Genomic DNA, 21,683 nt, shown 5'->3' on the forward strand with positions numbered 1-21,683 from the left:
CCTCTGAGAGTATTTCAAAGTGGTTACTTTTTCCCTATCCCTGCTGGAAATTTGTGAGGCTTTTTCACCAGTCTTTACCCTAAGAACCTGATAGGGCTCCTAGAGGTCAACTCATGAAAGTGGTGGAGGTGGGGAATCTCCCTAAGGCTGGGTTCTCAGGAAGTTTTATCTCTCAATCTTGTCCCTGCTCATTTTGCAACAATTCATTAATTACCCTTTAAGTTTTCCTACCAGTTACTGGCTCCTAGGATGGTTCTTGCTCCTGGTATACTGTGATCATCTGTGTTTGCCTCTATCTCCAGTTTTGGGGGTGACCTTCTGTTGTGTAACCTCAATTGATGATTTCACATATATATAAAGTCAGTAGTCAGATAATTTTCAAAGGCTTTTATAAAAGTGTTCCCAGCGTGTATTGATGAGCCAGACTCATCAAGAAAGACAGGGAGAGGACACAAAATCAATAGAATTAGAAATGAAGAAGGAGAAATCACAACTGACTCCACAGAAATACAGAGGATTATAAGAGACTACTACAAACAACTATATGCCAATAAAATGGACAACCACGAAGAAGTGGAAAAATTCTTGGAAAGGTACAATTTTCCAAGACTGAACCAGGAAGAATTAGAAAATATACACAGACCTATCACATATAATGAAATTGAAACCGTAATTAAAAATCTCCCAACAAACAAAAGTCCGGGACCAAATGGCTTCACAGGCGAATTCTATCAAACATTTAGAGAAGAGCCTAACACCCATCCTTCTCAAACTCTTCAAAAAAATTGCACAGGAAGGAACACTCCCAAATTCATTCTACGAAGCCACCATCACCCTAATACCAAAACCAGAAAAAGATATCACAGAAAAAGAAAATTACAGACCAATATCACTGATGAACATAGATGCAAAAATCCTGAAAAAAATACTAACAAACAGAATCCAACAGCACATTAAAAGGATCATACACCATGATCAAGTGGGATTTACCCCAGGGGTGCAAGGATTCTTTAATATATGCAAATCAATCAATGTGATACACCACATTAACAAATTAAGGAATAAAAACCATATGATCATCTCAATAGATGCAGAAAAAGCTTTTGACAAAATTCAACACCCATTTATGATAAAAACTCTCCAAAAAATGGGCATAGAGAGAACCTACCTCAACATAATAAAGGCCACATAGGAAAAGCCCACAGCGAGCATCGTACTCAATGGTGAAAAACTGAAAGCATTTCCACTAAGATCAGGAAGAAGACAAGGATATCCACTCTCAACACTATTATTCAACATAGTTTTGAAAGTCTTAGCCACGGCAATCAGAGAAGAAAAAGAAATAAAAAGAATACAAATTGGAAAAGGAGAAGTAAAACTGTCACTGTTTGCCAATGACATGATACTATACATAGAAAATCCTAAAGATGCTACCAGAAAACTACTGGAACTAATCAATGAATTTGGTAAGGTTGCAGGATACAAAATAAATGCCCAGGGATCTCTGGCATTCCTATACACCAACAATGAAAAATCAGAAAGAGAAATTAAGGAGACATTCCCATTTATCATTACAACAAAGAGAATAAAATGCCTAGGAATAAACCTGCCTAAGGAGGTGAAAGACTTGTACTCAGCAAACTATAAAACACTGATATAAGAAATCAAAGATGACATAAACAGGTGGAGAAATATACCATGTTCTTGGATTGGAAGAATCAGTATTGTGAAAATGACTACTATCCAAAGCAGTCTACAGGTTCTGTGCAATCCCTATCAAACTACCAGTGGCATTCTTTACAGAATTAGACCAGAAATTTTTATAATTTGTGTGGAAACACAAACGACCCTGAATAGCCAAAGCAATCTTGAGAAAGAAAAACGGAGTTGGAGAGATCAGGCTCTCTGACTTCAAACTATACCACAAAGCTACAGTAATCAAGACAGTATGGTACTGGCACAAAAAGTACAGGATAGAATGCCCAGAGATAAACCCACGCCCGTATGGGCACCTAATTTATGATAAAGGAGGCAAGAACATACAATGGAGGAAAAACAGCCTCTTCAATAAGTGGTGCTGGGAAAACTGGACAGCTACATGTAAAAGAATGAAATTAGAACACTATCTAACACTATACACAAAAATAAAATGGATTAAAGACCTAAATGTAAGGCCAGACACTAGAAAACTCTTAAGGAAAACATAGGCAGAACACTCTATGACATAAATCACACCAAGATCCTTTATGACCCACCTCCTAGAGTAATGGAAATAAAAACAAAAATAAACAAATGGGATGTAATTAAACTTAAAAGTTTTGCACAGCAAAGGAAACCATAAACAGGACAAAAAGACAATACTCAGAATGGGAGAAAATACTTGCAAATGAAACAACAGACAAAGGATTAATCTCCAAAGTATACAAACAGCTCATGGAGCGCAATATCAAAAAAACAATCCAGTTAAAAAATGGGCAGAAGACCTAAATAGACATTTCACCAAGGAAGACATACAGATGGCCAAGAGGCACATGAAAAGATGCTCAACATTGCTAATTATTAGAGAAATGCAAATCAAAACTACAATGAGGTATCACCTCATGCCTGTCAGAATGGCCATCATCAAAAAATCTAGAAATAGTAAATGCTGGAAAGGGTTTGGTGAAAAGGGAATCCTCCTGCACTGTTGGTGGGAATGTAAATTGATACAACCACCATGGAAAACAGTATGGAGATTCCTTAAAAAACTAAAAATAGAACTACCATATGACGCAGCAATCCCACTACTGGACATATACCCTGAGAAATTCAAGAGGAGACACGTACCACAATGTTCATTGCAGCACTATTTACAATAGCCAGGACATGGAAACAACCTTAAATATCCATCAACAGATGAATGGATAAAGAAGATGTGGCACATATATACAATGGAATATTACTCAGACTTAAAAAAAAAATGAAATTGAGTTATTTGTACTGAGGTGGATGCACCTAGAGTCTGTCATACAGAGTGAAGTAATTCAGAAAGAGAAAAACAAATACCATATGCTAATGCATATATATGGACTCTAAAAAAAAAAATGGTACTGATGGACCCAGTTGCAGGGCAGGAATAAAGAGGTAGACCTAGACAATGGAATTGAGGAAGGGGGTGGGAGGGCGAAGTGAGAGTAGCATCGATATATGTACATTACTGAATGCAAAATAGTTGGCTGGTGGGAAGCAGCAGCATAGCACAGGGAGATCAGCTCTGTGCTTTCCAATGACCTGGAGGGGTGGGATGGGGAGGATGGGAGGAAGGTGCAAGAGGGAGGGGATATGGGGACATCTGTATGCATCTGGCTGATTCACTTCGTTGTGCAACAGAAACTAACACAGTATTGTGAAGCAAGTATACTCCAATAAAGATCTGTTTAAAAAAAAAACTATCGTGAAGAAATCCCTCCTCTTCACTTAAACAATACGTCTTCTAGAATCATCTCATTTTTAATCTAGTATTTTAACCAAATTATTATCTGTGTTCCTTAAGAACAAAGCAGTAATTTTGTTATTCAGAACCCTTGTGATATTATTTACTTTTGAGATTTTTTCACTATGGTAAGATACAACTAACATAAAAATGACTCTCCAACATTTTTCAGCATACAGTTTAGTGGCATTAAGTATATTCACGATGTATGATTTCAACTTTAAGAAGTTTTGGAAAAGGCAAAACTGTGGAGACAGTAAAAAGATCAGTGATTACTCGGGGTTGGGGGTGTGAATAAGGGTTGGGCATGAATAAGCAGAGCACAGGATTTTTGGGGGCTGAGAAAACACTCCATATGATGTTACAAAGATGGATACATGTCATCATACAAATGTCCAAACTCGTAGAATGTACAATACCACGTGTGAACTGTAATGTAAACTATGGATTCTGGGGGATTATGATGTGTAAATGTAGGCTCATCGATTGGAACAAATGCAGCATCTGGTGGGAAATGGTGTTAGTTGGGGGGAGGCTGCGGATGTGTGGGGGCAGGGAGAGTGTGGGAAATCTCTGTACCTTCCCTTGAATTTTGCTGTGAAGTTAAACTAGTCTGAACAAGTCTTAGAAAGAAACAAAATTTAAATATTTTATACTACAGTTACTATTATACTACATAGACGAATATTTCTAAGCAACATGATTTCATAAACTTTTGTATATATCATCTAGTCATTTAAACATCATTTAAGATTAATGCTTAATATCCCGTTTGATGTATGGTCTAAGGTATCTAACATATATAAAGCACCTATGTGCCAGGTACATTTCTAAGTACTTTATAGTTACTATTTTTATTTTTGACTTAAATAATTATAGTGGGGACTTCCCTGCTGGTCCAGTGGTTAAGACTTTGCCTTCCAATGCAGTGGGTGTGGGTTCGATCCTTGGTTGGGGAGCTGAGGTCCCACTTGCCTTGAGGCCAAAAAACCAAAATATAAAACAGAAGCAATACTGTAACAAATTCAATAAAGTTTAAAAATGGTCCACAGCAAAAAAAATCTTTAAAAAATTACATAGTAAAAGTGCCTTTTTTTGGTATACAGTTCTAGGAGTTTTGACACATGTATAGATTCATGTAACTACCACCACAATCAGGATATGCAGCAGTTTCATTATTCCCCACCCGCCAAAACAACCTTTTGCTACCCCTTAGTGGTCAGATTTTCCTTCTGCCCTTTACTCCTGGCAACCACTGAACTTAGTTTTGTCTTTTGTAGAGCAACATATGTATAAAATTATATGGTACATAACCTTTTGAGACTGGTTTCTTTCCCTCATCTTAATGCCTTTGATAATCATGCAAGTTGTTGTATGTATTGATAGTGTACATCTTTTTATTGTTGGGTAGTATTCCATTGTATGGCTGTACCACAGTTATTTTTTTCCATTCATCAGTTGAAGGACATTTATGTTTCCAGTTTGGAGAGGGATTATAAAAATGTTTTTATAAACATTCACATCTTTTTTTTTTTTGCAAAATAGTTTTTCCTTTCTCTAGGAGTGAGATTTCAATTATCATATGACCCAGCAGTTTATATATTGTAAGAAGCTGCCGAAGTTTCCCAGAGTGGCTGCATCATTTTGCATTCCCACCAGCAAAGCATCAGAGTTCTGGTAGTTCTGCATCATTGCCAGAATTTAGTATTAAATGTAATTTTAGTTATTCTAATAGGTGTGGAGTTATTCTAATAGGTGTGGAGTAGTAGCGCATCATGATTTGCATATACTTAATGACTAATGAGGTTAAAACATCATTTCATGGGCTTATCTGCCATCTTTACATTCTCTTTGCATTTTACACTAATTAGCTCATATAATTCCCACAACAATCTTATGAGGCTATGAGGTAGGTAATATTGTTATCCCCATTTCACAGACAGGGAAACAGACACAGGAGAAGTTAAGTAATTTGCCTGCAGTGTACAGTTACACAGCCAGAAGGTGGCAGAACCAAGATTCATACTCAGGTCTCTATAAATGGACATTTAAGCTGTTTAAGCTATAAATATTTCCAAGAAGTAGGTTTGGGGCATGAAACGTTTTATGTATGAGATTAGTTACTTAGGATTTTTCCTAGAGGTGAATTCAGTGGATCAAAGGGTAAGAAAACATTTTATAAATGTCTGTTGGTAGTATGAAATTGTTTTTCAAAACGGCTATATAAATTTATACCACTCAGCAATCTATAAGTTTACTTGTTCCATTTTTTCTGGCTGTGCAGTGACCCCTGGGCTTGCTTGAAGTCCTCCTAGTCTAGGTAGCTTCTTATTCTGCCTCCTTAATATGCCTGTAAATACAATAACTGTGAAGAAGAGTGAAGGAGCTTCTCTTTTTCTTTTATGCTGTTAATTTAGAATTATTTATGAGATACTAAATAGACTTTACATAAAAGTAAGTCTTTTTATACATAATTAGGTGGGCTAGGCAGTCACATGTAAGTCATCTTTAGAAAGGTACCATGAAAGAGGTCCTGCTTACCCATCAAAACATAGTTTTCCTACTGACATAACAAAGTGTTCTACCCTGTGTGATCTGTAATTCCAATTAGCGGAGTCCAGAATTGCAGAGATGTAAGACATTATTAAAAAGTTTATTTTGTTGGCTAATTTTTCTTAAATGGGGGGAAGAAAAGAGAACTTTCCCAGAAGGGATGAGATTTAATTGTATTTGACTGCAGATTCTCAGCCACTAATACGGAAACTCTGGGGAGCCAGCTGAGGAGGTGGAACCCCCAGGCTTCAGGCCCAAGGATGACTGTGCAGAGGGCCAGGACTTGGGTCAGAGGACAGCCACCTTCTGAGCAGTATGCCCCAAGCCACACGATACTACATTACCATCGAAAAAACATTGTACGGATCCGATCTTTAGATTTTAAAACTAAATTTCATTTTCTTCATTTTATTAAATTATCCTATATTCTTCCTCCTGGTAATGCAAGCTATTAATTTTATCCAGTGGGTTCAGTTGGTAGACTTGTAAGATCCTTACTGTCCCACTCCAGTCTTTCAATGGTTAACTTTCCTGATCCATAGATCTTAATTACTTTCAATGTTTTTCCTTGAGTATTTCCAATTTTGTCTTTTATATTTATTTGTATTGTGTACAAAGCAGTTTCAAACACTTTTGTTGGTTTAGAAGGTGTATTGCACTCCAGAAATGTACCCTATGGATATATTTTTAAAGTAAAATCTATTTGTGTGGAGTGGTTTATTGCAAATTATTTTTAATACAACAATTTTGAAAAGATTAAACTAGGGATAAAGGGAAACAGTTATAGAAATTGTTAAATCAACTTGATGGATTATTTGAAGGCAACATGAAATTCTATGTAAGCCATCATAACTATAAAACTGTGTGAATATGGATGAGAAAACTGTGTGAATATGGATGAGAATATTCAGAGGCAGACAAAAAATGTACAAATGTTAGTTTGGTTGTACTAAGGGTCATCATTGTGTATTCTTAATTGGTTTAAGGTTGAAATAGTTAAATGGTTTGAAAAAAGGAAAGATATGGTTTGTTGAGATATGACCTTAATCCTCCAGGACCTCAGTTTATAATTTAGTAGCAGGAAGATAATACACGTGTGCATAGAAAGATAACTGAAACTCTAAGATTTCATATGATAAGAGTTCAATGAATACCCTGGACAATAAGAATTTTAGTTCTAGCATTTTTCTTCCTTGCTGACATTTCCATCTCATGAGGTATTGGAGAGGTGGTCAATTCAGATTCCATCAGATGCAGAAAAGTATTCCATAAAGAATAACATCCCTAATGCATGACTCCTTCATTTCCAGCTCATTTATTTCCCATCTACAAATCCATTTGATGCTTCTCTTACACAGTGAATGATTTTCCAATTTAAACCATATTCACTGATATTTTTACTTTTTGTTTTATCATAAAAAGGAATATTCTTTCGGATAAGACAAGGTTCATTGCTAATTAAATTAAAATATTCCACTTAATTCTTGTGAAGTTTACATTTGCATAGGGAATTGAGGACATTGTAATTCAGTTCATCCTATTTCTGAATAATTGTAAGTAAAACGTTTTTGAGGAAGTATGATTTTAATCACTTTAGAGAGGGCTAATTTTCAAGTCTGCCCTTGATGCAAAGGTTGGTATCTTATGACTGCATATGGTTAGACAAGAGGCTAATGGATCAAGATTGTAGCCTGTTTCCATATGGCCAAGTTAGGTCTGGAAATATGCTGGTAGACTGTGTCCTGTCCTAAGGACCTTACCAATATTATAGGTTGAATTGTGTGCCCCCCAAATCCATATGTTGAACCCATAGTCCCCAATGTATTTGGAGATAAGGCTTTGGGAGATAATTTGGTTTAGATGAGGTCATGAGGGTGGGTCTTCATGATGGGATTAAGGCCCTTATAAGAAGAGATACCAGAGAGCTTGCTGTCTCCCAGACATGTAAGGACACATGGGAAGTTGGCCATCTACATGCCAGGAATGAGAAACCAACCATGCTTGCACCTTCATCTTGGACTTCTGGCCTCCAGAACTGTGAGATGATAAATTTCTGTTGTTTCAGCCACCCAATCTATATATTTTGTTGTGGCAGCCTAAGTTAAAGCACCACTTCTTGCCTAAAGGTCAGGTTCAATAACCATCTTCTGCACCTTGTCTGAGAAATTTCTCTGAAGCATCCAAAGGCAGTTCAGTCTGCAGTCTGAGAAGTGCCAAGAAATTAACCAGTGCTCTCTCAACCCTCAAAGCGCTCAACCACTGGCTGGTGGTGTCTGACTCCCGGCCTCTGGATAATGACTCTGAGGGTGTGTTCTGCATCATTTATCATCCACATTGGTAGCTGGCTTTGTGATGGAGCTTTTTTTGGCTGCCTTCCCTTTGCTGTTATATCCTCACTCCTTGATAGGAATTTCCTGCACCTCTCAAACTACTGGTACTTGAATACTTGCTCAAGGTCTACTTCTGTGGGAACACAAGACATGCTGAAACCTTCTCTTGGCCACTTGATGAAAGGCTGTGGCTGGTTACCATGGGGAAATTGCAGGAGTCTGGAAACAAACACGTGAGCAGCATCATTGTTGGAAAAAGATTTAAACACAGGATTCAGCTCTAATCCTTGGTGGGTTAACAGTATCTTTATTCTTTTTTCTTCTTGCCCAGAACACCTAGGCAACACACGCATGGTTGTATTGAATGTGCCTGTATTTACAGTGAATATTTTATTTTTCTGCTGGGTCGTATAACAGCCTCTCCTATATAAGAGATTTCACTCAAGCAGGGGCAGGCCTTATTCAGTCATCGTGCCGTAAGGGATGCTGCTTATTTGGTCGGTTTACTCTGGGTGCTCTAATCTTAACTGCACTTCTTCATTGGAGGTGCTTTTAGAGGACATACTGACCCAGTCGGGTAGTTGTTGAGATATTCAAATAATTCCCTGTTCCTCCTAAGTAGCTTTCTTCCCCTGCTTTCTCCCTCCAAGCTGTCGAGACCTTCCTGAATATTCTCACCCTACGGATCTGACAACTGAAGTGTTGATGCCTGCACGCCACTTTAAATTTCAGCACTACATTTAGGACAAATTAAGAGAAAAAAATGGTGTTCTTAAGGTAAGAATTTAAAAAACATCCTTAGAATGAATCCACGCAATGAAATAAGTGCTATTTATTTTTGCTTATCAATTAGCTTCTTACCGACTGGCTAAAACATGAATATATATACATATGTATGGATGTATACACAATTATGTATATATATTTTGTGTATGTATATTACATACATATGCATATACATGTAATCACAAATATTTAACACATTCATAACTAGTGAGCATGCAGTATTATTCCCACTTTTGTAGTCTGATCCTGGGCCATCATCCTCTGATCTTCCTATTTATACCATATTGTCCCTTTTTTTGGTCAACTCTTAATACGTGTACAGGAAAGCTTAGCTTTAGCTTATCGAGTCTGGGCACCTAGCAGGATAGTGGGGTGGCCCCACTAGGAAACAGTACTAATCTGAGCTCAGGGTCTCTGCAGGTTGCTAAGAATCAGCTAACGGTGTCTCCTCCGTTCTGTTGTCTTGTGACTATCTTAGCAAAGATGGTCCATAAGAAGATTCTTCATTAAAGTTCCTGAGAAATACCTGTAGCCTGTTATCCTGGGAATGGGTTTCTATCCACTGTGGAGTTTAGTCTGATCTTTGTGAACTTGCTGATCTGTGCTGTGCCGTGGGAGGAGTTTATAGGATTTGGACAAGAAAAGAGCAACTTCTGGACTTGACAGTAACCTGGAAAAAGTCTTGTCTGGCACAAAGAACTTATGACACTTCTTTTGTGTTAATAGAAAATATTTGCTGTAGTGGCCTCTCAGTTTTCACGGTTTAATTGTATCAAGTCCACTGTGTGTATGTTGTACTTTCAAATGCATCATCTTCTTTAATTTCCCCAACATCAGTGTGAATTAGGATGTTGGAAATTCTACATTTTACATTTACAGATGAGGAAATTGAAGTTCAAGTTTTTGCGGGCTGTATTTCGTTCACCAGTATAAATGGCCAGATTAATAATGGCAAGAACAACAGCTTGAATGCTGTGTAAGAGCTTTGCTTTCTCGAGTCTCCTGGCATAAATGCAAACTCCTGAAGTTATGGCCGTACGTAGGCAATTTGTCTGAAAAATGATGCTCAAAGATAAAGATTTTAGAAATGATTGGTGGTTTGTAAATGTGATTTTAAAGATGCTGCTGGTGATTCAGCATCTGTTTCAGTTCTAATTACATGCTTCTGGCTGTCTTCATTTCTCTTTATTTTAACCTCTTCATCATACTACTTTTTTTTCTTGCTATTGATTTTCCTCTTTACTTTTGCACTTGTCTTAGGCAGGATCATATACTTAGAGCTTTTTGTTTTTTGGATTACTAGAAAGCCATTGAATGACCACAGTCCTCTTCCCCACTTGTACTTTGTTTCTGTGAAGTACACTGAAGACATTTTGAATTCATGGGGAAGATTTTTGGAGGTGGTGACCATACCTTACTCAATTTGAACGTCCTGGAGTATCTAACATAGTGTCATATGGACATTGGGTACCTGCTTGTTGAATGAATGCTTAAAGGAGAGGAGAATAAGACCAATAATAAGAGTTTATATCCTTTTAATAAAAGGAGAAAAAGTACAGGAGTGACAATTTTAAAATGATGGAAAATTCATAAAAATTTGTTTATCATTATTGGGTTGTACATAAAATATTAAGTCAAAATAAATTTAGGTTGATGTGACAAAATATATCAGCTTATATTCTATATAGAAAACGAAATACAATTTTTACATACTCATGAGTCTAGTCATTGATGCATTCAAAAATAAACTATCTCTGTGTGCCAGCCATTGTGATGGTACTGTGGGTAGAAATAGATATGGCTTCTGTTTTCCTAGTTTATGGACTAGGATATAAAGAGAATAAATACCATCTGTGTGATATATAGGATTCTTTTGATTGTAAGCAGAACAAATGGAAAATCAACATGGTGGCAATAAAAGTGGTAGATGTGGGTAGGAATTTTTGGCACATAACTGAAAAGTGGAGGTTATTTTTCAGACCTTCTAGGACCACTGGACTGCTGCTCTCCATTTCCCAGCTTTGCTCACTTTGGGTAGTTTATCAGACAGGCTTTCTCTATGTCTTAGCTGAGATGACTCTGTACTGCAGGTTTACATGGTCCTTAGCACCAGTGATCTCAGGAGCAGATAAATGTTCCTTTCTCTCTTGTCCCAGCTCAGATGACTTCTTATTGGACTGGCAATTACTATGGCTTGGAAGGACGGGTTATCCATGCCTGTGTTTGGAGCAGGTGATAGTTTATCCCCACACAAAACATTAAAATTTTGTTCTTCGTGATGAAAAGTGTTTATATTTGAGAAGAAGGAAGGAGGGATGATAGGCAGACAAAAATAATATTATAATATATAGTATTTACTATATTATACTGTAAATTCTAGTATATAAATACTATATTCACTATAAATACTGGTGAAAATATACAAATTATTTATTTGAAGGAATAGAATACAACTGTATAAAATCAAGTCAATGCACAGGCTGGGCCCGTGAGCCATGTCCGCTGAGCCTGTGCATCTGGAGCCTGTGCTCTGCAACAGGAGAGGCCACAATGGTGAGAGGCCCGCATACCACAAAAAAAAAAAAAGCATTAAATAAGCCTCAGAAAATGGGGAGGTCTGCCAAATTCAGGAATGAGAAGACTTAATATCATTAATAATTCAGTTTTTCCCAATCTGCTTATAGAGTCCATGCAGGGCCAATAAATATCGCAACAGAGTTATTCATGGAGCTGGACAAACTAATTTTCTTGTTTATAAGGAAGAACAAAGGGTCAAAAGTCAAAACACTCCAAAAAAAAAAATTACTTGCATTACCCTGTATCAAGATTCTTCGGAGCTATAGTAATTATGACCTTGTGGTGTTAGTGCATAGGTAGACACATTGAATAATGAAAAAGGATAGAACGACTAGAAGTAGACCATGCATACTTGGCACTTGATATTTGGCAGAGGTGACAAAACAGATTTATAGTGGAGATACTATTTCATAAATGAGATTGGGAAAATGGGTTAACTATATGAAAACATAAAATTGGATCCTTCCATTGCACCATACTAAAAATTCAACCCCTAATGGATTGAAGACATAAATATGAAAAGTAAAGATTTAAAACTTTTAGGAGAAAATACAAGGAAATGCCCTGTTGTCTTTAGCATTAGAAAGGCTTTCTTAAGACAAACAAGTCAACTAGCAGAGAAATTATAGATATATTTGTTACATTAAAATTAAGGACTTCTTTTTACTAAAAACACCTTGAAGAGCCTGAAAAGGGAGGCTACCACCTAGGAAGAGATATTTATGTTACAAATACCTGACAAAGTACTAGGAACCAGATTATTTAATAAACTGCTACTAATCATTAAGAACACAAAACAGCACAGCATAAAAATGGGTAAAATTGTTCTCGCTTCAGCAGCACACATACTAAAAATGGGTAGAATATATGAATAAATATTTGACAGAAGGAGAAACTCATACTGGCAGTAATTGAGAAGGCTGACAATTGCCAGTGTTAGAGAGATGGATTAGCTGAAACCTTTATACATTGCTGGTAGCTTATATGCTGTTAGTAAAACTACTTAAAAACATTGACCATTCTATTTTAATCCCTTACCCTGTAATGCAGCAAGGCCAATCCTAGCTATATATTCAAGAGAAAATTTTACTCACATGCTCCAAGAAAAATAAAAAATAATGTTCCTATTCTTAACAGCAAAAAATTGGGAAAAATCTAATTTTTTATCAAAGAGTGATAAATTATGCAATGTTCCCACTATAGAATACTTCAACTATGAATAACAGCATAGATAATATTTGTTGTATAGTTTTGAAAGAAAAAACCAAGTCCCAGAAGACTATGTGCTGGATATAAAGTTCAAAAACAGGAAACACTAAGCAACATATTGTTTGGCATCTATAGAGGGATTAGCATTAATTTAGATTAGTTATCTCCAGGAGGGGTTTAAAGGGAGAGAAAGAGAGATGGGATAGAAGAGGAGCTTGTAGGTAGATTTAAGTTATTGTTAATTTACTAGTTCTTAGTTTGAGTTGTAAATTAAAATTGGTCGTTATACTTTTTTTTTTTTTTTTTTTGTGGTACGCGGGCCTCTCACTGTTGTGGCCTCTCCCGTTGCGGAGCACAGGCTCTGGACGCGCAGGCCCAGCGGCCACAGCTCACGGGCCCAGCCGCTCTGCGGCATGTGGGATCTTCCCGGACCGGGGCACGAACCCGTGTCCCCTGCATCGGCAGGCGGACTCTCAACCACTGCGCCACCAGGGAAGCCCCGGTCGTTATACTTTTTAAATTGACTAAATGTAAGGCCATGCATAGGTTGATAATGACCAATAACCAAGGATTAATTAAATCCAGTGTTGGATTTTGGTTGCACAGCTGAAAAGATGATAAACTCATTCACAGGGAAGCCGGAAAGAAGACCAGATTGAAAAATAAAAGACCTGTATTGAATTTTAATGTGTCTAGTTCCTTATCACTAAGGAAATTGTTGTGGTATCGTTTAATCAGAGTGACTAAGATAATTTTTGCAGTGTTCCTTTTCTTTCTGTTTCTTCATGGTACACATTGTCTTATTTCTTTTTTTTCTTTACTATGATATACACTATTTCATTCAGGACCCATATCTCTAACTTTGTTCATACATATTTTATTTGTGAGATGATCTCTACATATGGAAGAGGGTCCCAGACTGAACTAATGCTAGCCTATAAATGATACTCAGACATGTCTGAAAACTAATAGGGAATGTGTGTTAAAATCCTACTTGCCTGGGGGACTGAGATACTTCCTTACGAACTGTTCAAAAGGCAGAGCAAGTTAGGCAGAAAATCTTGACCTGCCACAAATTAGAGCAGTTGTCATGTGTGGGGTGATACTAAATACATCATGGTGTCTGTTACTTGAATCTCGCTTCTGTGATTTACATGTGTGTTTTAGGGAATGGGAAATCTGAAAATCTTTTATAAAAGAGGAAGTCTATGTTAAGGAAACAATGGTTTGAGTTGATATATAAGTATTCTGGTACAAATACATAGAAATACTGGATACAATACAGTACAGTACAATACACTTTTTAAATATTATCAAGTTCAAGAAACAAGGTAAGGGAGGCATTTCCAGATGCAAAAGACAAAAATGAAAGGAATAGTTGCAAATTATAGTTGATGTTAAAACAATCCATGAGGCGTTAGACCTGGATGTTGACCTTTGGGGAAGGAGGTTCTAATTTTAACCAGAATATGGGGACAGGGTTTATAGCCCTGGTTCTGCACTGAGTGGAGAGCTGCAACCAGTTTTAGTTGTGTGAAGTTGAATTCTTGGAAGTGTTTTCCAGTCAGTGAGCTAGAGTAGAAAAACTAAGGACCATGGCTAAGTAGTGATATGTCAGATGCTCAGTAAAAAGAAAATTAGAAAATTTCCATCAGAGAAGTCAAACATCAAGATACGGAAGTGAGATCTGACTTTACACAATATACTTGCTGTGTGAAATCCAAGCTAAACTGTAAACATGAACATTAGTCCGGAGGTGGAAAAATATCAAAATCTTCAGAAAAATAAGGAGAAAACATTGTATATATGGACATATGCATGAAGTAGAGCACACTGGACTCTCATAATAAAAACCTTGCATTAAAGGTTATCTCACAATTAAAAAATTATAAAACTTACAAGGAAGGAAACCATCAGAAGGTAAAGTCAACAGATAAAATAAGGGGAGAATTGATGCTCTCAAGATTATAAATAAAATTCTAAGAATACAACATGTTTGAAATTCTTCAAGCAGTAAAAAATAAATTGTAACTATAGTGAAGAGCACAACACGATGAAGAAAGAATAGACAGTATTGTTATTGTTATAAGTATCAACCAGAACATCTAGAAATGAAAAATATGTTCATTATAATTAACAACCTGACAAAATCTGAAATTAACAATCTGACGGTTTTAGAGAATATTAGACAATGCTGTAGAGAGAATTGGTAAATTAGAAGATATAGCTAAGGGATTCATAATAGACTCCAGAAAGACAAAGAAATGAAAAAATATGAAAGATTTAAAAGTATAAATGTTGTACATAGATCACCAAATACAATCAATTAAAAGTCTACAAGGAGAAAATAGAGACTAAGAGAGACAGATTTACTAAGAGATAATTGGTAGAAATTTTCTTGAATGAACAAGAATCTAAACTGAAGACACTACTGATTCTTAAATAGAATAAATAAAACAGATCCTACCTAGATACATTGCAATAGAACACTAGGCATATGAGAAAACTTAAAAGCAATCAGAGAAAAGACAATTATTTTAAAAATGACAAATATATCAAAAACAGACTTTTAACTCTAGAATCTCCCAACAGGAACAATATCTTTGGAAGTTGGAAACCAAAACTCAAAACCTTTTAATTACAGATAATTGCCAGAAGTGCTGATAAAGACTGCACTTCAATAAGCAGGACTTTGAACCCAGAAGTAAGTGGGGTTCAAGAAGCAATCATGTGTAAGGAGAACTGATATTTACCAGTTCAGTATATGAGTAATTCTATATAACTATTGACTACAACAAAAGGTGGTAAGAATTACCCCAACAATAACAATAAATATAGTGATAACTAATTTTGAGATTAAATATTTTAAAAATAAATCACTGAGATAAATAAAAATATGTATACTAAAATAGTATGCAATCAGGTCAGGATGTTATGAAGGGAAAAACCAGTGGGAAAATAACATTTAATACTGTATGGTTGCAAGCAATAAAATCATTTACGCTAGTAAAACAGAAGATGCCATCAAAAATTATAAAGAAAATGAGAAATTACAGGTAAAGAGTTTTAGGAATGAAAATGACTCACAAACACTCTGAAGATTTCAGAAACAATGAGAAAATATCATGGATAGCTTTTTTTCTCACAAATTTGAAGACAGATGAAATAAACAACTTTCTAGAAAAACATGCATTACAAAAACTTGTCATGAAGAAAGAGAAAACCATGAATGAACCAACATCTCTTTTTAAAAAAATAAATTTATTATTTTTATTCTTGGCTGTGTTGGGTCTTCGTTGCTGTGCGCGGGCTTTCTCTAGTTGTGGCGAGCGGGAGCTACTCTTCATTGTGGTGTGCGGGCGCCTCATTGCGGTGGCTTCTCTTGTTGCGGAGCATGGGCTCTAGGCGCACGGGCTTCAGTAGTTGTGGCATGTGGGCTCAGTAGTTGTGACTCACGAACTCTAGAGTGCAGGCTCAGTAGTTGTGGCACATGGGCTTAGTTGCTCCATGGCATGTGGCATCTTCCTGGACCAGGGCTTGAACCCATGTCCCCTGCATTGGCAGGCAGATTTTTTAACCACTGCACCACCAGGGAAGCCCCCAACATCTTTTTAAAATAAAATTTAAATTGATATTTAGAAATTTACTCATAAAGAACATGCTGATACAAACTTATGTAAACTTCAATTTAAAAAAACTTACACATTTAAAGGACTATTACTATCTTGAAAAAATTATGACAAGTTGACTTACAAATTTAATAAGCTAACAGTTACTGTTTTTAATGTGCCAGATAGTTTTCTAAATGCTTTACATAGATTAACTCATTACCATCCTCAAATCCTAAATCAAATATTAGTGAACATAATTCAGCAATATATTAGAAGAATACATGATGACCAAATAGAATTATCTCAAAAAATTAAGAATGATTTAACTTTAACATTAGATAATCTATCAGTATGGTGTTCTACATTAATATAAGAAGGGAGAAAATCATGTAATCTATAGATACAGATCATTGATAAAAATTATTTTTCGGCCCCCTCTACAGTTTGGTATGGCCACATTCTGGGTAATAGCTTATAATCATCTGGGATCCTTTCCTGGAAACAGCAGATTCATGTCTTTCTCCTTCTCTTCTTTGGTCCTTCCTCCATCCTACTCTTTGGATGTTGCCATCTTGGACTGTGAGATTGAGACCAGCTATGACAGTCAACAGCATAAAGGAAGCTGGGTCTCCAGACACCCTGGAGCAGTGTTTGTCTAATAATTTTTTGATCACAGATGACTAAATAATTGCTCAATAGGTTCTGGGAAATTTGTGATTTTCACATTGTATACACTGAAAGGAAAAGTCAGAAGGGTTAACACCTAAGAAATGCACCTACTGAGCCATGGTTTTACTCTGTGCTGAAGCCAGTTACTCTGAGAGATGGATGTTTCTGTCTTTGTGATATTATACCTTCAACTTGGAGGACTTTTATGTAGAGATAATATAGACTAGCATACATTCTTATTTTAAATTTATTTGACTTCCTTAAGGCAACCATTGACATCTAAAATAATAATTTCCATAATAATTCCCAAGATTGAATTTTCAACAGCAAAGAGAGCAATTTGTTTCCCCAAATAGTAAAACATGAAAACAGAACATCCAAGTTTAATAACTGGTAAACTGCAACTTAGATAAAAACCACCAACAGACTGATTACTTTAAATTGAAAGTCACTATCAATGTTGTTTTTGATTCTTTTATAACACTAACTCAACCCTTATCCTCATCTTGATCTTCCCTGTGGTTATAATTAGTGCTGTGGATTTATTAGGCCAAGGTTCAGACACAAGAAACAAAGATAAAGCAGCAACATATATTTGAACTTTGATCTGCTGCTGCTTCTTGGTGATAAAATCTTAGTTTTACTAAGTGGTGAGTGAAATGACACCAGGCAAAAAAATAGCATGTGTCAGTGGGAAGGAGAAATGATAAAAGAAAGCTATTAAGAAACAGTCAAGAGCTATCCAGAAAATTCAAGAAATTGTTAACACCATTTCAGCCAAAGAATTCTTTCTTTGCATCTATTAAGGCTAGTATTTCAAAGTATAATCCAGATTGTACACAAAGTAACTATTTTAATCTCTTACAAATAAATGGTTTGGTAAAAAGGAATGGTAGTTTGAAATTATAGGTTACTTTTTACTGAAAATTAAGATATTATTTTCTTCCTTTTCCCCCTGTATCCCTAATTAGCACAGGCAATTGGAAAAGAGTTATAGCAGGTGTTAAGGTGATTTTTGGGACTCAATGTAAAGGTTCTAATAGTTTTGTGACACTTCCTGGTCCTCAAATATAAAGTTAAGGAAAAATATATTTATTATGGAGAGGATTGAAATACCTCAGAGTTTTTACTTGGCCTTATATTTTTAGTTTCAGATATCTATTGATTCTGTTTTCAGTCTAGATTTAGAAGAAAGAAGTAGTATTGCAGAAGCTTCTCCCAAATAAGCTTTCAATTCCAGCTTAGTTTTTAATCTGTAAATGCCATATCATGCAAATCTCATTTTAACCTCAAGCACCCAGAAGCTGCCACTTATAGAACACTAAAAATTTCAACGAATGTCCAATTTGCAGCATGAAATGAGCTATTAATACAGAAACAGCAAATGGCATGTGAAAAGCTGGAGTAAGATAATGTGTCATGCATTAACAAATAGGGTTATATACATTTTTCTAGTGCCTCAAAATGGAAATGGAATATGAAATAATGAGAAATAAAACATGTTTTGTTCAGCCTTAAAAAATAGAGTGGAATGACTAAAATGACTATGAAACCTTTGAGAGAAATAAGTTTACAACAAATAAAATACTGGCCTAAAAATAAAAATAACTAAAAAAAAAAAAAAAGAAAATACTAACCTATATAGGTGAGAATAAAACAAGGACTTTGTAAGACGTTAAAGGACTCAAAAAGTCATGGATAGGAAATAAAATAAATCCTCATTATTCACAGATATCATATTTGCAAATTTTCCTACTTGCCAAAGATTATTTGTAACCCCCAAATTAATACTTACTATGCATTTGTCGTCATTTGTGGAAATGCAGAGTGGTGAAATATTTGAGTTGGCTGAAGCTCATGTTCTCAACTGAAGCTGAACAGGTGATGTTCTTCCTTCTTGGTTCAGCTGTCAAACTGTAAAGAAAACAAAACAATAAAAACACTTTTCATGGTCTGTTTAGTACCAAGTCTTACTCAATGTCACTAGTCGTCAGGGAAGTGCATAAATAGTTACAACTGTTATATCTTCTTCTTGGATTGACCCCTTGATCATTGCATAGTGTCCTTCTTTGTCTCTTGTAATAGTCTTTATTGTAAAGTCTATTTTGTCTGATATGAGAATTGCTACTCCAGTTTTCTTTTGAGTTCCATTTGCATGGAATATCTTTTTCCATCCCCTCACTTTCAGCCTGTATGTGTCCCTAGGTCTGAAATGGGTGTCTTGTAGACAGCATATGTATGGGTCTTGTTTTTGTATCCATTCAGCCAGTCTGTGTCTTTTGGTTGGAGCATTTAATCCATTTACATTTAAAGTAGTTATATATGTTCCTATCACCATTTTCTTAATTGTTCTGTGTTTGTTTTTGTAGGTCTTTTTCTCCCCTTGTGTTTCCTGCCTAGAGAAGTTCCTTTAGCATTTGTTGTAGAACTGGGTTAGTGGTGCTGAAATCTCTTAGTTTTTGCTTATCTGTAAAGGTTTTACTTTTTCCTTTGAATCTGAATGATATCCTAGCTGCATAGAGTAGTCTTTGTTTTAGGTTTTTCCGTTTCATCACTTTAAATATGTCCTGCCACTCTCTTCTGGCCTGCAGAGTTTCTGCTGAAAGATCAGTTGTTAACCTTATGGGGATTCCCTTGTAAATTGTTGCTTTTCCCTTGCTGCTTTTAATATTTTTTCGTTGTATTTAATTTTTGATAGTTTGTTTAATGTGTGTCTTGTGTGTTTCTCCTTGGATTCGTCCTGTATGGGACTCTCTGTGCTTCCTGTACTTGATTGACTACTTCCTTAACCATATTAGGGAAGTTTTCAGCTATAATCTCTCCAAATATTTTCTCAGTCCCTTTTTTTTCTCCTCTTCTGGGACCCCTATATTTCGAATGTTGGTGCGATTAATGTTCTCCCAGAAGTCTCAAAGTTTGTCCTCAATTCTTTTCATTCTTTTTTATTTATTGTGCTCTGTTGTAGTTATTTCCACTATTTTATCTTCCAGGTCACTTACCTGTTTTTCTGCCTCAGTTATTCTGCATTGATTCCTTCTAGAGAACTTTTAATTTCATTTATTGTGTTGTTCATCATTGTTTGTTTGCTCTTTAGTTCTTCTCAGTTCTTGTTAAACATTTCTTGTATTTTCTCCATTCTATTTCCAAGATTTTGGATCATCTTTACTATCATTACTGTGAATTCTTTTTCAGGTAGATACCTATTTCCTCTTCATTTGTTTGGATGGTGGGTTTTTACCTTGCTCCTTCATCTGCTATGTATTTCTCTGGCTTCTCATTTTGCTTAACTTACTTTTCTTGGGGTCTCCGTTTCATAGGCTGCAGGTTCATAATTCCCGTCATTTGTGGTGTCTGCTCCCAGTGGGTAAGGTTTGTTCAGTGGGTTGTGTAGGCTTCCTGGTGGAGGGGACTGGTGCCTGTGTTCTGGTGGATGAGGCTGGATCTTGTCTTTCTGGTGGACAGGGCCATATCTGGTGGTGTGTTTTGGGGTGTCTGTGAACTTGTTATCATTTTAGGCAGCCTCTCTGCTAATTGGTGGGTTTGTTTTCCTGTCTTCCTAGTTGTTTTGCATGGGGCATCCAGTACTGGAGCTTGCTGGCCGTTGGGTGGAGTTGGGTCTTAGCTTCAGAAAGAGATCTCTGGGAGAACTTTTGCTGTTTGATATTATGTGCGGCCAGGATGTCTCTGGTGGACCAATGTCCTGACCTTGGGTCTCCCACCTCAGAGGCTCAGGCCTGATACCCGGCCAGAGCACCAAGACCCTGTCAGCCACATGGCTCAGAAGAAAAGGGAGAAAAAAGAAAGAAAATAAATAATTAAAATAAAATAATGTTATTAAAATAGAAAAGAATTATTAAAAAATAAAAGATAAAAAAGTAATAATAAAAAGAGAGAGAAAGAAAGAAGAGAGCAAGCAGGCCAAAATACCAGTCCTCCAATGACAGCAAGCACTAAAAACTATACTAAAAAAAAAAAAAGAAAAACAACAAATCCCCCCAAATGAACAGTCAGAACACTAGGACAAATGGCAAAAGCAAAGCTTTTTGCAAGTCCGAGGTCTTCTGTCAGCATTCAGTAGGTGTTTTGTACGAGTTGTTCCACAAGTAGATGTAGTTTTGATGTATTTGTGGGGAGTAAGGTGATCTCCACCTCTTACTCCTCTGCCCTCTTGAAAGCACCCTTCATGATCCGGACCCTCTCCTAGAGGTCTTGGATAGAGTGAGTTCCATTTCTGTGCTTTTTGTTGATGACTTCATTGTTTAAAATTGGCCCCAAGGATAGTGCTGAAGTACTGCCTACTATGCACAAGTGCAAGAAGGCAGTGGTGTGTCTTATGGACAAAATACCTGTGTTAGATAAGTTTCTTTCAGGCATGAGTTCTAGTGTCAATGAATCAACTTTTAGCTGTGAGTTCAGTGTTAATGAATCAACAATATATGTAACAACAGGATGTATACATACAGAATTTTTCCTTGA

General features: G+C 36.2%; 1 protein-coding gene across 11 annotated transcripts in view; it reads left to right on the plus strand.

Annotated features, from left to right (window-relative positions):
• The window catches only part of MALRD1 (MAM and LDL receptor class A domain containing 1), a gene marked incomplete at its 5' end in the record, with an annotated part of 1,062,652 nt that overhangs the window by 151,875 nt on the left and 889,094 nt on the right, over nucleotides 1–21,683 (plus strand). Inside the window, one exon of one of the 11 annotated variants that reach the window (XM_079915185.1) lies at nucleotides 9,006–9,132. The exons of the other annotated variants lie outside the window; for them this stretch is intronic. The remainder of the gene's footprint in view (nucleotides 1–9,005; nucleotides 9,133–21,683) is intronic. 11 annotated transcript variants of the gene reach the window in all.

Source organism: Stenella coeruleoalba (genome assembly GCF_951394435.1).
Source record: "Stenella coeruleoalba genome assembly, chromosome: 2".
NCBI classification, from domain to species: domain Eukaryota; kingdom Metazoa; phylum Chordata; class Mammalia; order Artiodactyla; family Delphinidae; genus Stenella; species Stenella coeruleoalba.